This window comes from Zea mays, chromosome 7 (genome assembly GCF_902167145.1).
Source record: "Zea mays cultivar B73 chromosome 7, Zm-B73-REFERENCE-NAM-5.0, whole genome shotgun sequence".
Taxonomy (NCBI): domain Eukaryota; kingdom Viridiplantae; phylum Streptophyta; class Magnoliopsida; order Poales; family Poaceae; genus Zea; species Zea mays.
The window spans coordinates 157,333,880-157,350,438 of NC_050102.1; positions in this window are offsets into that span (position 1 = coordinate 157,333,880).

Sequence of the window (16,559 nt, forward strand, 5' to 3'; positions counted from 1 at the left end):
GTGGCCATTGATATTCCACCAGAGGCTCATACACCTCACTACACATATGTTTCCTTGCCATAGATCACATTCTTGGATTTATGGTGGAGACCATTTCTTGGTCAAAAATCCGTAAGTGTTAGCCTTCAATGTCTTTGAAAATGGTCGTTCATGGCTATTTTCGACAAAATGGGGGTTGTGTGGCCATTGTTCATTGACCAGAGACTCGTACACCTCACCCCACATATGTTTCCTTGCCATAGATCACATTCTTGGATTTCTGGTGGAGACCATTTCTTGGGCAAAAATCTGAATGTGTTAGCCTTCGGTATTATTGAAAATTGTCATTCATGGCTATTTTCGACAAAAATGGGTGTTGTGGCCATTGATCTTCGACCAGAGGCTCATACACCTCACTACACATATGTTTCCTTGCCATAGATCACATTCTCGGATTTCTGGTGGAGACCATTTCTTGGTCAAAAATTCATACGTGTTAGCCTTCGGTATTATTGAAAATGGTCGTTGATCGCTATTTTCGACAAAAATGGGCGTTGTGTGGCCATTGATCATCGGCCAGAGGCCCATACACCTCACCCCACATATGTTTCCTTGCCATAGATCACATTCTTTGATTTCTGGTGGAGACCATTTCTTGGTCAAAAATCCAAATGTGTTAGCCTTCGGTACTATTGAAAATGGTCGTTCATGGCTATTTCGACTAAAATAAGTGTTGTGTGGCCATTGATATTCGACCAGAGGCTCATACACCTCACTACACATATGTTTCCTTGCCATAGATCACATTCTTGAATTTATGGTGGAGACCATTTCTTGGTCAAAAATCCGTGAGTGTTAGCCTTCAGTGTCATTGAAAATGGTCGTTCATGGCTATTTTCGACAAAATGGGGGTTGTGTGGCCATTGATCATTGACCAGAGACTCGTACACCTCACCCCACATATGTTTCCTTGCCATAGATCACATTCTTGGATTTTTGGTGGAGACCATTTCTTGGGCAAAAATCTGAATGTGTTAGCCTTCGGTATTATTGAAAATTGTCATTCATGGCTATTTTCGACAAAAATGGGTGTTGTGGCCATTGATCTTCGACCAGAGGCTCATACACCTCACTACACATATGTTTCCTTGCCATAGATCACATTCTTGGATTTATGGTGGAGACCATTTCTTGGTCAAAATTCTGTAGGTGTTAGCCTTCAGTGTCATTGAAAATGGTCGTTCATGGCTATTTTCGACAAAAATGGGGTTGTGTGGCCATTGATCATCGACCAGAGGCTCGTACACCTCACCCCACATATGTTTCCTCGCCATAGATCACATTCTCGGATTTCTGGTGGAGACCACTTCTTGGTCAAAAATCCATAGGTGTTAGCCTTCATTATTATTGAAAATGGTCGTTCATGGCTATTTTCGACAAAAATGGGGGTTGTGTGGCCATTGATCATCGACCAGAGGCTCATACACCTCACTTCACGTATGTTTCCTTGCCATAGATCACATTCTTGGATTTATGGTGGAGACCATTTCTTGGTCAAAAATCCGTAGGTGTTAGCCTTCAGTGTCATTGAAAATGGTCGTTCATGGCTATTTTCGACAAAAATGGGGGTTGTGTGGCCATTGATCATCGACTAGAGGCTCATACACCTCACCCCACATATGTTTCCTTGCCATAGATCACATTTTGGATTTCTGGTGGAGAACATTTCTTGGTCAAAAATCCATAGGTGTTAGCCTTCATTATTATTGAAAATGGTCGTTCATGGCTATTTTCGACAAAAATGGGGGTTGTGTGGCCATTGATCATCGACCAGAGGCTCATATACCTCACTTCACGTATGTTTCCTTGCCATAGATCACATTCTTGGATTTCTGGTGGAGACCATTTCTTGGTCAAAAATCCGTAGGTGTTAGCCTTCGGTATTATTGAAAATGGTCGTTCATGGCTATTTTCATAAAAAATGGGGGTTGTGTGGCCATTTATCATCGACCAGAGGCTCGTACACCTTACCTCACATATGTTTCCTTGCCATATATCACATTCTTGGATTTATGGTGGAGACCATTTCTTGGTCAAAAATCCGTAGGTGTTAGCCTTCTGTTTCATTGAAAATGGTCGTTCATGGCTATTTTCGACAAAAATGGGGGTTGTGTGGCCATTGATCATCGACCGGAGGCTCATACACCTCACCCCACGTATGTTTCCTTGCCATTGATCACATCCTTGGATTTCTGGTAGAGACCATTTCTTGGTCAAGAATCCGTTGGTGTTAGCCTTCGGTATTATTGAAAATGGTCGTTCATGGCTATTTTCGTCTAAAATAGGGGTTGTGTGGCCATTTATCATCGACCAGAGGTTCGTACACCTCACCCCACATATGTTTCCTTGCCATAGATCACATTCTTGGATTTCTGGGGAGACCATTTCTTGGTCAAAAATCCTTACGTGTTAGTCTTCGGTATTATTGAAAATGGTCATTAATGGCTATTTTCGACAAAAATGGGGGTTGTGTGGCCATTGATCATCGACTAGAGGCTCATAAACCTCACCCCACATATGTTTCCTTGCCATAGATCACATTCTTTGATTTCTGGTGGAGACCATTTCTTGGTCAAAAATCCGAATGTGTTAGCCTTCGGTACTATTGAAAATGGTCGTTCATGGCTATTTTCGACAAAAATAAGGGTTGTGTGGCCATTGATATTCGACCAGAGGCTCATACACCTCACTACAGATACGTTTCCTTGCCATAGATCATTTTCTTGGAGTATGGTGGAGACCATTTCTTGGTCAAAAATCCGTGAGTGTTAGCCTTCAGTGTCATTGAAAATGATCGTTCATGGCTATTTTCGACAAAAATGGGGGTTGTGTGGCCATTAATCATCGACCAGAGGCTCGTACACCTCACCCCACATATGTTTCCTTGCCATAGATCACATTCTTGGATTTCTGGTGGAGACCATTTCTTGGGCAAAAATCTGAATGTGTTAGCCTTCGGTATTATTGAAAATGGTCATTCAAGGCTATTTTCGACAAAAATTGGAGTTGTGTGGCCATTGATCTTCGACCAGAGGCTCATACACCTCACTACACATATGTTTCCTACCATAGATCACATTCTTGGATTTATGGTGGAGACCATTTCTTGGTCAAAATTCCGTAGGTGTTAGCCTTCAGTGTCATTGAACATGGTCGTTCATGGCTATTTTCGACAAAATGGGGGTTGTGTGGCCATTGATCATCGACCAGAGGCTCGTACACCTCACCCCACATATGTTTCCTTGCCATAGATCACATTCTCGGATTTCTGGTGGAGACCATTTCTTGGTCAAAAATCCATACGTGTTAGCCTTCTATATTATTGAAAATGGTCGTTGATCGCTATTTTCGACAAAAATGGGTGTTGTGTGGCCATTGATCATCGACCAGAGGCCCATACACCTCACCCCACATATGTTTCCTTGCCATAGATCACATTCTTGGATTTACGGTGGAGACCATTTCTTGGTCAAAAGTCCGTAGGTGTTAGCCTTCGGTATTATTGAAAATGGTCGTTCATGGCTATTTTCGACAAAAATGGGGGTTGTGTGGCTATTGATTATCGACCAAAGGCTCATACACCTCACCCAAGTATGTTTCCTTGCCATAGATCACATTCTTGGATTTCTGGTGGAGACCATTTATTGGTCAAAAATTTGTAGGTGTTAGCCTTCGGTATTATTGAAAATGGTCGTTCATGGCTATTTTCATAAAAAATGGGGGTTGTGTGGCCATTTATCATCGACCAGATGCTCATACACCTCACCTCACATATGTTTCCTTGCCATAGATCACATTCTTGGATTTATGGTGGAGACCATTTCTTGGTCAAAAATCCGTAGGTGTTAGCCTTCCGTGTCATTGAAAATGGTCGTTCATGGCTATTTTCGACAAAATGGGGGTTGTGTGGCCATTGATCATCGACCAGAGACTCGTACACTTTACCCCACATATGTTTTCTTGCCATTGATCACATTCTTGGATTTCTGGTGGAGACCATTTCTTGGTCAAGAATCCGTTGGTGTTAGCCTTCGGTACTATTGAAAATGGTCATTCATGGCTATTTCCGACAAAAATGGGGGTTGTGTGGCCATTGATCATCGACCAGAGGCTCATAAACCTCACCCCACATATGTTTCCTTGCCATAGATCACATTCTTTGATTTCTGGTGGAGACCATTTCTTGGTCAAAAATCCAAATGTGTTAGCCTTTGGTACTATTGAAAATGGTCGTTCATGGCTATTTTCGACAAAAATAAGGGTTGTGTGGCCATTGATATTCGACCAGAGGCTCATACACCTCACTACACATATGTTTCCTTGCCATAGATCACATTCTTGGATTTATGGTGTGTTGGTACTTGCTACCAGGTGCAAGGGGATCCAACGGGGGTGAGAGTTGACGTAAACAGAGTTCTCGCATGAGATGGAAAAAGCTCTGTTGATCTAGCCTCTTAATGGCACTATGCGGGGGTATTTATAGGTACCTGAGTGCCCAGCGTCCTGTATTAAGGACGCATGTGCCCTCAGACATCTAGGTTATCCCCGGAATATTCCCATAAAGCGGGGTTACAGACCGTAATTATAGGGATGCCTTTACAAATTAGGCCCGTAACGCGCAGCGGCCACACAGGGCCTGTTACAATGGGCCGGATCACACGTGGGCCTCCATGCTGGACGAGGTCGCAATGATGGGACGACCTCGTCACAGGTCTTCGTCCGATGACGTGTGGGACGAAGGGTGAGCCTGCCTGTTGTCTTGTCTCCCTCGGTCCGACGATTACGACGAAGGCATCGAGCGAAGGGTGGCGTCTTCACCTTCGCCGCAACATTTGCCCTCCGAGGGACCAGTTCGACTAAGTCATCTGGTGCCGAAGATGTCGCTAGATGGCGGAGACGCTGCCCTCGCTCGAAGTGGTTCAGCGGGGGTTTTTGACATGACCGTTGATTGACACCGTACTGTTGTACTGCGGGTTTCCCGTAGCGCCGCGCCCTGTGTATAAAAGGGGGCGGGGGGCGGGGCGTTTTGAACTTTATCTTTCCGCGCTCCGTGAAAACCCTAGCCGCCTTTTCCACCATCTTGCTGCTCGTCTGCCCTCCTTGCTCTTGTTCGCTGGAGATCTGGCCCGAGTGAAGCAGACCGCTCGCCCTCGCCGACGGTACGTAGCGATGCCGACCACTTCTTCTTCTGCTGCCGCTACGCCGCCGGCCGACGCGTCGTCTGAGGAGACGCTGAGTACTGTGGCGGCGGAGGAGTTGCGCGTCGGCGAAATGGTGGATTTCGGTGTGTCGCGGATGTCCTCGGTCCGTGTGCAAGATATGCAGCAGCTTGGTTACTTTGGCGGCGGAGTCGCTCGTGTCCCGGGGACGGAGGAGGTCCCCGATCCGGAAGGCGAGTTGGTTGTGTTCGAGGCGTTCTTTGCCGCTGGTCTTTGCCTGCCTGCGCACCGATTTGTGGGAGAAGTCCTGCGCAGATTTAACGTTCAGATCCATCAGCTGACTCCCAATGTCGTGGTGGCTCTGTCGAAGTATGTCTAGGCGACGACTTCGTACGGTGGACAGCCATCAGTCGAAGTCTTCACGAAGTACTATTGCCTGCACTGGCAGAAGAGGATGATTGGAGATGAAGTTGCCCAGTTTGGGTCCTGTACATTTACGCCGAAGACCGGCAAGACCACGATGGAGGTAGTTGAGTTGGTTCCTTGCGCCCGCAACAAGTGGGGCAATTGGCATGAGTTTTGGTTCTATGTCGCGGAGGGCACAGTCGAAGGCCATCCGGGGCTCCCCGTGTCCGAGATGTGCTCGCATTACAACTCCGCATACCCGCCGTTTGAAGTGGCAGAGGAGGATGCGGACGAAGGGGCCCTTCGGTGCGCCGCCGGCCTGAGCAGCGGGCGCGATTTGGTTGAGGAGTTTGTGGCGTACGGGGTATGACCTTTGGCGCATGGCTGGGCGTTGGGCGAAGTATGCCCTCGCCAGATGCCTTCCCATGGTGGGAAGCTGGTGCGAAGTCCTGCCTTCGCACTGGATCTGCATAGCCGCGATCCGGCCGCCTTTGTGCGTGAGGCGGAGGATGGGGCGGTGCGGATCGTTGGTCGGTACATGCCGAAGACAGAGGGCCAACGTAGCTTGGATATTCGCGAGTCTAATGACCGCTTGAACAGGGTTTTCGAGTTGAATCGTCTGCCGTATGGCGGTTATCCCGGCCAAGACGATGTGGATCGTCGCGGGAAGAAACCGGTGGTAGAGACTGGAGACGACCCCGCGCCGGCCACCGCCTCGTCCTCTAAGAAGAGGAAACTAGGTATTGCTATGGGAGGACTTGGGGTTTCCGATGGTTTTGCTAGAGAATTGATGAGGACATGCGTGGCCCCAGGGGGAAGGATGTGTTCGCCCGAGCTCCGGGAGTCTTCGACGCGGATGCTGAGGGTTACCGGGGGTTGGTGGCCTCAGAATGTTCCTATCTCCCGCGTGGCCGGTGAGGACTTTTTTACATCTCGCATGGTTCGTGATTGGAAAGTGTTTCCTTAGGGGCGGAATATTGCTGCTGTTGTGTCGGCAGTGATGGACAAGGATCGTCAGGGAGCTGCGCAGAAGCGCCAGGCGGTCGTCAGGCTTCATGAGGCCAGGCCGAAGAGGCAGCGGGGGGCTGCGAAGGCTACTGCCCCCGGCGGAGGCCAGCCGCCGCTGGTGGCGAAGTCGGCCGTCTCTGCATCCAGCAGGGCGCTGGAGGCTGTGAAGGCGGCTGCCGCTGGTGCTTCCAAGTCTGCGAAGGCTGCCCCTGCGTCCAGCAGGGTGCCGGAGGCTGCGAAGGCGGCCCGAGGGTTGCCACCGCCGGGCAAGCGCGTCGCCGACTTCGCCACCGACATTAGTGTGGACGATTATCTTGTTGGTAAGTCGTTGGCTCGAGTTTTTTTTTAATTTGTTGATACGTCGCAGGGTCGGACGAAGGCCAACTTGTTGTTGCTCCGCCTGCCGCGGTGACCGCGGCGGCTGCCGTGGTGCCCAGGGCGAAGGGCAGTGCTCTTAGTGCTGGCGGCGAGATACCGGCACTCACTGCCGTCAGGGACGAGGCGGGTGCTGTGTCCCGCCGGCTGAAAGAGATGAAGGAGGCACTAAGTCAGGTACGTTGAGCTAGACTTCGGTTTTTTACCAGCTTCGCCGGGGCTGTGGTCTTATGTGTGTCTTGTAGGCGGCTGACTTCGCAGACTGCGCGGCGTCGGGGGCTCTGACGGCAGTTGTGTCTGCCGAAGTCGAGAGACTTCGGACTCAACATGCTGACGCCGTCCGGGAAAAGTCGGCCGCCGACAGTAAGTACTGCAAGCTGGCGGATAAGGTGGCCATGCTGGAGGGTGAGAGGACTGACCTCTGGTGCCAACTGGCGGAGTAGAGGAAGGAGGCTAATGAGGCCCTCACCAAGGCGCAGTCTGCGCAGGCGGAGGCCAATTTGGTGCGGGCGGAGGGCAGTCTTGCCAGGCAGCGCGCCGAGCAGTTGGAGGAGCGGCTCAACGCTCTTCAGACCCGTGTGGAGAGGGCTGAGGCCTCGACGCGCACGGAGGCTGAGCGGACACGCAAACAGCTTATGTATTCATACCATGAGCTGGGCGCGCGGACCGCTGACTTCGAAGTGCCGGACCAAGAGCTCGGACTTCGCTCCCTCGAGTGGATACAGGAGGAGTTGCAGGCGCTCCCCACCATCGTGGAGGGGTTTATGTCCTATGCCTCCCTGGTCACCTGCGAGGGGGCGATGAACGCGCTCTCTCGCGAAGGGTGCCGGCACTTCGAGGTCTTCGACCAAGCTGATGAGGATTTCGAGCATGATATCTACAAGGTTGGGGACCCTGTAGTGAAGGAATCCGCCGGAGCCCTCTACGACCAGATGTGGGGCCCCCACGGTCGGGAGGTGGTCAGGGAGCGGGCCGAGACGGCGAGGGGTCAGGTAATGTTTGGCTTTTGTTTAGTGTTTGTTGCGTGTGGGTTATATGTGGGTGTGCTGAATCTGTGTGCTGTGTCTCAGGCCGCGCGTGGCGAGAAGGTGGAGGACTTCGGGGCTTTGAACAGCGTGCAGCCTGAGCCGGAGTCGAACCCGGTGGTGGCTACGCCCGAGACTGCCCCGGAGCTGCCCCCGGAAACCGTCGAAGGCGTTCCCGATGCCCCCGCAGCCACCGTGGCCGGCGGAGGCCCGTCGCCAACTGCCGCGCCGAGGGCTGACGATCCTGTGCAGATGGCGGCGGAGCCGGCAGCGGAGGATCCTGCGACGGCTGGGTCTTCGCAGGTGGCCTAGTGGGTGTGGGTAGTTAGGAAATTTTGGATATGTTGCTGAACCTTGGTTGCTGCACAGGTTCAAGATTTTGGGCCTGCGCACGCAACCGCTACTGCTAATTTTTTGGCGGCTTCGACCGTGGATGATGGGAATAAATCAGATGAGACTACATCTAAGTTTTCCGATTTTGGTGACTCTGGGAGCTCTGTTGAGTGGACCGAAGAGTCGTCAGATGAGGACTTGGACTACTTTGCGGCCTTGGATGTGGCAGCGGCGGAGGCTTCGCCGCATGCTGCGGATGCTGAAGTTGTGCCTGGTCTGAGTGTTGGGCGCAGGCGGCGAAGGGCGGTTGCGAAGCGTAGAGTGAGCGAGGCGGACGGCGGTCGACTTCGTGTGAGCAGGGCTGGCAGGCAAGAACTGTTGTCCTTGCCGGCCGCTGTGGGTTCAGGTGAGGGGGAGATGCGAAGTCTTTTTGCGGGTGAGGAGCTGAGGATAATGTTGTTTAACTATAGGGAGATGGGAATTATTCCGAAGGTTGAGCCGATGTAAGGTGTGATGCCCTCGCTTGTACATATGTAATGGCTTGTATGATGAGGTTGTGTGCCTTCGCACATTCGGCTATGCTCACGAAGGCGTTACGTACGTTGTCTGGTGTATTTGTTGTGTTGGTCGGGTACGCATGTAGCCGGTCTTTGCGCGGACAGATTGGTGTACGCTTGTTAAGCTTCATCCGACTGCACCCTTAGGTGACTGTTGTGCGGATAGTTTTCGTGGAAGACTTCGATTTGTCGCAATTGTTGTGCTAGTCCGGCTGCACCCTTAGGCGACTTTTGCACAGATAGTCTTCGCGGAAGACTTCGATTTTTCGCACTTGTTGTGCTAGTCTGGCTACACCCTTAGGCGACTTTTGCACAGATAGTCTTCGCGGAAGACTTCGATTTTTCGCACTTGTTGTGCTAGTCTGGCTGCACCCTTAGGCGACTTTTGCACGGATAGTCTTCGCGGAAGACTTCGATTTTTCGCACTTGTTGTGCTAGTCCGGCTGCACCCTTAGGAGACTTTTGCATGGATAGTCTTCGCGGAAGACTTCGATTTTTCGCACTTGTTGTGCTAGTCCGGCTGCACCCTTAGGCGACTTTTGCACGGATAGTCTTCGCGGAATACTTCATTTTTCGCACTTGTTGTGCTAGTCCGGCTGCACCCTTAGGCGACTTTTGCACGGATAGTCTTCGCGGAAGACTTCGATTTTTCGCACTTGTTGTGCTAGTCCGGCTGCACCCTTAGGCGACTTTTGCACGGAGTTATCGCACGCGAGGGTAGCTAGCGCTCGGCCTCGCGGTGACTTTGTATTGGTCGAATGTCGAAGACCGTCGGCGCGGTCTTTTTTCGACGTGGGTTTTTGCGGGGGATTTTTCACTTGTATATTACATGACTCCGCCTCATTAAAAATCTCACCCCCCGGGAGGAAAAGAGTGCGGGCCAGAATGAAATTGTTTTTGCGGAATACAAGGGCGAACCGGCCCTGAAGAGTCAAACAAAAATTTTGCGGAGATTATCAATGTTCCAGGAGTGCTCCAGGTCTTCGCCGTTTGGCGTTGCGAGCCTGTATGCGCTGGGGGAGGCCTTCGTCTTGACAATGAAAGGGCCCTCCCACTTGGGCTCCAACTTGCCCCTGGACTCTGTCCGCGCTGTTCGGACGAGTACGAGGTCCCCTTCGCTGAATTCCCTCGGGATGACTGCGTGGTCGCGCCATGCTTTTATCTGGGCTTGGTATTTATTTAGAGCCTGTAGAGCGAAGACCCGGTCTCCATCGATGAGATCCTTCGAAGTGGGTTCGTCGACGTCGGGGACGGCTGACGAAACTGTTCGCGGGGACCCATGCTTTATTTCTTATGGAGTCATGGCCTCCGATCCGTATAGAAGGCGGAAAGGGGTGAACCCAGTCGCCCTGCACTCAGTCGTGTTTAGCGCCGAGACTGCCTCAGGTAGCAAATCGGCCCACTTGCCCTTTTTTCGTCGAGGAGCATCTTTTTGATAGCTGTGAAAATTTTTCCATTGGCGCGTTCCACAACTCCGTTGGACTACGGGTGATATACTGAGGTGAAGGCAAGCTTGGTGCCAATGGAGAAGCATAAATCCTTGAAGTCTTGGCTATCAAACTGCTTGCCGTTGTCGACTGTTAGTTCGGACGGTACTCCGAAGCCGCAAACAATGTTTTGCCGAAAGAATTTCTGTGCGGTCTTTGCTGTTATTGTGGAAACAGCCCTCGCCTCGATCCATTTGGTAAAGTACTCAACAACGACGAAGGCGAACTTGAGGTTCCCCTGAGCCGTGGGCAGGGGCCCGACGATGTCCATGCCCCAGCGCTGGAGAGGCCATGTGTGGGCGATCAGCTTTGTGAATTGCGAGGGGCTGCCTGATCGAGGCGAAAACTTCTGGTAGGCTTCGCAGGACCTTGCAACCCGATTTGCGGCGCAGATCATTGCGGGCCAGTAGAAACCTTGGCGGATCACCTTTGCGGCTAGGGCCCTTGGCCCTGCGTGAGAGCCGCAAGTACCAATGTGGACTTCGCGCAGGATTTGGACGCCTTCGGTCTTGGTGACACATTTAAGCATTGGCTGACTGACCCCTTTCTTGTAGAGTTAGCCCTCAATTAGTGCGAAATCCCGGCTTCGATGTTTGAGGCGCTTGGCCTCGTTGATGTCGGTTGGGTGGTAGTACCCCTGTAGGAACAGGGTTATTGGTGCCCGCCAGTCTTCGGTCATGATAAGGTTGACTATGCGGTGACCTTCGCTGTCGTTGGTTATTTGGAGCCCTTCGGGGCTCCGGACGGCTGGTGTGCCGATAACATGGTAGAACACGTCGGAGGGCAGGGGCTCGCCTCGTGCAGCAGCCTTGGCCAATGCGTCGGCTTCTTCATTCTTGGCCCGGTCCACATGCTGCAAGGTGAATCCCTTGAATTGTCTCTCGAGACTCCGGATGGCCGCGAGGTATTGCATAAGTGAGGGGTCCTTTGCTGCATAGTCTTTCTCGACTTGGCCGGCAACTACCTTGGAGTCTGTTCTGATAATGCAGGTGGTGACCCCAAGGGCCCTCAGCTTGCGGAGGCCGAGGATGACTGCTTCGTATTCTGCTATGTTATTTGTGCATCTGTCAGATTCCAGAGCGAAGCTGAGGCGTGCCGCGTATTTGTGCTTGACCCCGGCGGGTGAGGTGATGACTGTGGCGGCACCTGCCCCTGCATGGCACCATGCGCCATCGCAGTGGATCGTCCAAACCTTCTCTGCGGACGAGTTCGGCTGTGTTATTGGCCCAGTCCAGTCGACGACGAAGTCTGCCAGGACTTGTGACTTGATGGCTGTCCTGGGCTCGAAATTGATGTGGTAGCCGGAGAGTTCGGCCGCCCACTTGGCAATCCTAACCGATGCCTCCGGGTTTCTGAACAGTTCACCTAGTCCCCTGTCTGAGGTGACTCGGACCTTGAATGCTTCAAAATAATGGCGCAATTTGCACGAAGACATAACAACTGCGTAGGCAATCTTCTCCAGTTCCGTCATGTTACATATGGACGGTGTTAGCACTTCGAAGACATAGTAAACTGGGCACTGCCTAATCACGCCCTCAACTGTCTGCTCCTGCACCAGTGCCGCGCTGACCGCATGCGGCGAAGCCGCAACATAGAGCAACAGGGGTAGCGAAGAGTCGGGGCTTGTAAGGACTGCCAACTTCGATAGGTACTGTTTTAATGAGGTGAAGGCCGCCGCCTGCTCTAGTCCCCAAGCGAAGTCTTTTGCGCCACGGAGGGTTTTGAGGAAGGGGAGACTTCGCTCAGCGGATTTGGATATAAATCTGTTGAGGGCAGCCAACCTGCCCGTCAGGCGTTGGACGTCTCTGGCGGACTGCGGAGGCGTCATGTTGATGATGGCCTGAATTTTGGTTGGGTTGGCCTCGATGCAGCGGTGTGATACTAGGTAGCCCAATATTTTCCCTTGGCAAACGCCGAAGACACACTTTTCCGGGTTCAGGGGAAGTCGTGCGTCTCGCATGTTCGCGAATGTCTCGGCGAGGTCAGCGAGATGGTCCTCCTTGCTCCTGCTGGCGACGACGATGTCGTCCACATATGTGAATATATTTCTGCCGACTTGCCCTTTGAGCACTGTTTTGGTAAGCCGGGAGAAGGTGGACCCGGCGTTCTTGAGTCCCTCCGGCATTCTGATGAAGCAGTATGTGCCGAAGGGTGTTATGAAACTGGTGCTGGCCTTGTCTTCCTCCTTCATGTATATTTGATGGTAACCGAAGAAGCAGTCGAGGAGTGACATGACTTCGCACCCAGCCGCGCTATCGACTATTTTATCGATCCGAGGCAACGGGAAGTTGTCCTTTGGGCAGGCCTTATTGAGACTGGTGAAGTCGATGCACATTCGCCACTTGCCGCTCTTTTTCTGCACCATCACGACGTTGGAGAGCCACGTGGGGTAAGCCACTGGCTCGATAAATTTGGCTTCCATGAGGCGATGGACCTCGGCCTTGGCGGCTTTTGTCTTTTCGTCGGACATTTTACGGAGCCGCTATTTTTTCGGTCTCACCGAAGGGTCGATTCCCAAGCTGTGCTCAATTATGGATCGGCTGACCCCGACCAGGTCGAGGGCGGACCAGGCGAAGATGTCTTTGTTCTTGGATAAGCAGAAGAGGAGTTTCTCCTCGTCATGCGAAGTGAGGTCTTCGCTGATGGTGACTGTCTGGTTGGGCGTGGCCTGGTCGAGAGGAACATTCTTGGTCCCATCGTTGCTCTGCAGCTGCGCCTTGTATTCTTTGTCGGTTGGGCTGGCGGACGCAGGGACCTCGCGCTGGGCCGTGAGGCAGTGTACATTTCTTTGCCCGGGGACGAAGTCCCGCTCTATGTTGCGCGCAGTTTGCTGATTGCCGTAGATCGTGATGGCGCCTAACGGACCTGGTATTTTCATGCACAGGTACAGTCCGTGAATGGCTGCCTCAAACTTGTTGATGGAGCCCCGACCCATGATGGCGTTGTACGGATATACCATATCCACAATATCAAAGGTCACTTGCTCACTTCGGGCATTGGGTGCTACACCGAAGGAGAGAGGCAGCTCTATTTTGCCGACAGGGAAAGTGCCCTTGCCGCTGAAGCCATACAACGGGTTGTCCAAAGGCTTGAGCAGGCTGTGGCTTATGCCCATGCGGTCGAAGGCGTGGAGGAAAATGATGTCCACCTGACTGCCATTGTCAACTAGGACTTTGTGCAGGTCCCAGCCTGCCACGCTGCAGTTGATAACCATGGCGTCGATGTGAGGGGCGCTGCGCAGGTCGACGTCTCGTGCGTCGAAGGTTAGCGGTACGTGGGACCACTTTGTCTGCACGACTGGGCCAGTGATGGCGACGTGGTTGATGCTGCGGTAGTGGTCCCGCTTCTGCCGCTTTGTGTCGAAGTCGGTGCTGGACCCCCCAGTGATCATGTGAATGACTCCGCGATACGGCTGATCGGCGAAGTCTTCTTGTTTTGGGGCGTGGGGGTGGGGGATGTTTTGATGTTGCTGGTGTGGAGGTGGGGGTGGGGGAGGTACGATTTGTACTTCCTGGTGTTGGTATGCGTGGTGCGGTGGATGCGGGGCGGGGGCGTGGATATATGGTGGAGGGGGTTGCTGGTAAGTGTGCGCGACAACTCTAGGGTTGTCGGCTGGCTGTGCCCGTGCCATCCTGTCTTTGGTGGCCTTCGTCTCTGGGCAGTCTCTGGTTTGGTGGGCGCAGTCTTCGCCATGGAAGAGACAGAAGAATCGGCGCGGCGGCTGCGCGCGCCCCCGACCCCTACCGCGAGTTCCATTTCCGCGGCCCTTGGGGGGATATTCCTGGCGGCGAGGGGGTTCAGCAGCGGGGTGCTGGTTGGCGATGTTGTGCACTTGCTGTTGAGTGTGGCCGTCTCGACCGGAGTCTTGCCGCGGAGTCCTCGTCCACGTGCGGCTGGACTGTGGAGCATCTTTGGGCTTCCTCTGAGACTCAACCTTGCGCTGGTGGAGCTCTTCGGATTTGGTGTATTTTTCAAATAGCTGATATAATTCCTAGAGGTTCTTGGGCGGATCTCTGATGCAGTGGCTATAGAGGACGCCGGCGCGAAGGCCACTGATGGCGTAGTGGATGGCGATCTGGTCTTCGACTGAGGGCATCTGTGACTTGAGTGTTAGAAATTTACGGTAATACTCCCGCAGAGTCTTCTTTTCCAGCTGCTTGCAGAGTGAGAGTTCGGCCAAGGCGTCGGTGTCTGGGCGGTACCCTTGGAAGTTGAGCAGGAATTTGTCCCGGAGGCTCCTCCAGGAATCAATGGACAGCGGAGGCAACCTGGTGAACCAGGTGAGAGCTGGGCCTTCGAGGGCGATGATGAAAGACTTGGCCATTATGGCGTCGTCCCCTCCAGAAGATGCAACGGCGACCTGATAACTCATGATGTATTGTGTTGGGTCAGTGCTGCCGTTGTACTTGAGATAGGTCCCTGCCCGGAAGTTGGCGGGCCAGGGCATCACTTGTAGGTGTGGCGCCAGGGGACTTTGCTTGTCGAGGTAGTTGACCCCTTGGAATGGCGCGGCGTGTGGGAAGGTGTGGTCACGCTGGGGGTAGTGCCGGTCTTCCAGTTGTGCGCGTTGTTGCAGGGGTGGCCCGTGCTGCAGGCCGAGGTGGCCTTCGTGCATGTCTTCCAGTTGTGCGCGCTGTTGCAGGGGTGGCCCGTGCTGCAGGCCGAGGTGGCCTTCGCGCTGCATCAGCACGATCTCCCGTCCGAGGTCCTGGGCCTTCTTCTCTTCGTCGCATATCATTTTTCGCACCTTGGCTAGTGCGGACACGCGCTGGCGCTTGGCCTCCAGTATCTATTTTTGCCTCTGGAGATTGCGGTTCTTGAGGCGCAGGGCGCGCAGCTGTAGCTATTCTTCCGCTGAGACACCGAGGACTTCACCGTCCTCGGTGAGGTCCGTGCCCTCCGGTGGGGCGAAGCCTGGGGGTGCGATTGTCCTTCAGGGCCGCAGGTGCGGAGAGCGTCGTCTTCGCAGGTGCGGGGAACGTCGTCTTCAGTAGCCTCTTGGTGAGTGGAGTGCGTGAGGGCGAGGGCCTTGCCCTTTTTTGCGGCCAGCAGTGCTGCCTTCGCAGCCTCGTCAGCCTTCGAGTTAACTTTCTTGGGTGCCATCGCGGGTGGTTTTTTCATCGCACGAACGGTGGGCGCCAAATGTTGGTACTTGCTACCAGGTGCAAGGGGATCCAACGGGGTTGAGAGTTGACGTAAACAGAGTTCTCACACGAGATGGCAAAAGCTCTGTTGATCTAGCCTCTTAAGGGCACTATGCGGGGGTATTTATAGGTACCTGAGTGCCCAGCGTCCTGTGTTAAGGACGCATGTGCCCTCAGACTTCTAGGTTATCCCCGGAATATTCCCATAAAGCGGGGTTACAGACCGTAATTACAGGGATGCCTTTACAAATTAGGCCCGTAACGCGCAGCGACCACGCAGGGCCTGTTACAATGGGCCGGATCACACGTGGGCCTCCATGCTGGACGAGGTCGCAATGATGGGACGACCTCGTCACAGGTCTTCGTCCGATGACGTGTTGGACGAAGGGTGAGCCTGCCTGTTGTCTTGTCTCCCTCGGTCCACGATTACGGCGAAGGCATCGAGCGAAGGGTGGCGTCTTCGCCTTCGCCCCAACATGGTGGAGACCATTTCTTGGTCAAAAACCGTGAGTGTTAGCCTTCAGTGTCATTGAAAATGGTCGTTCATGGCTATTTTTGACAAAAATGGGGGTTGTGTGGCCATTGATCATCGACCAGAGGCTCGTACACCTCATCCCACATATGTTTCCTTGCCATAGATCACATTCTTGGATTTCTGGTGGAGACCATTTCTTGGGCAAAAATCTGAATGTGTTGGCCTTCGGTATTATTGAAAATGGTCATTCATGGCTATTTTCGACAAAAATGGGGGTTGTGTGGCCATTGATCTTCGACCAAAGGCTCATACACCTCACTACACATATGTTTCCTTGCCATAGATCACATTCTTGGATTTATGGTGGAGACCATTTCTTGGTCAAAAATCCGTAGGTGCTAGCCTTCGGTGTCATTGAAAATGGTGGTTCATGGCTATTTTCGACAAAAATGGGGGTTGCATGGCCATTTATCATCGACCAGAGGCTCGTACACCTCACCCCACATATGTTTCCTTGCCATAGATCACATTCTTGGATTTCTGGTGAAGACC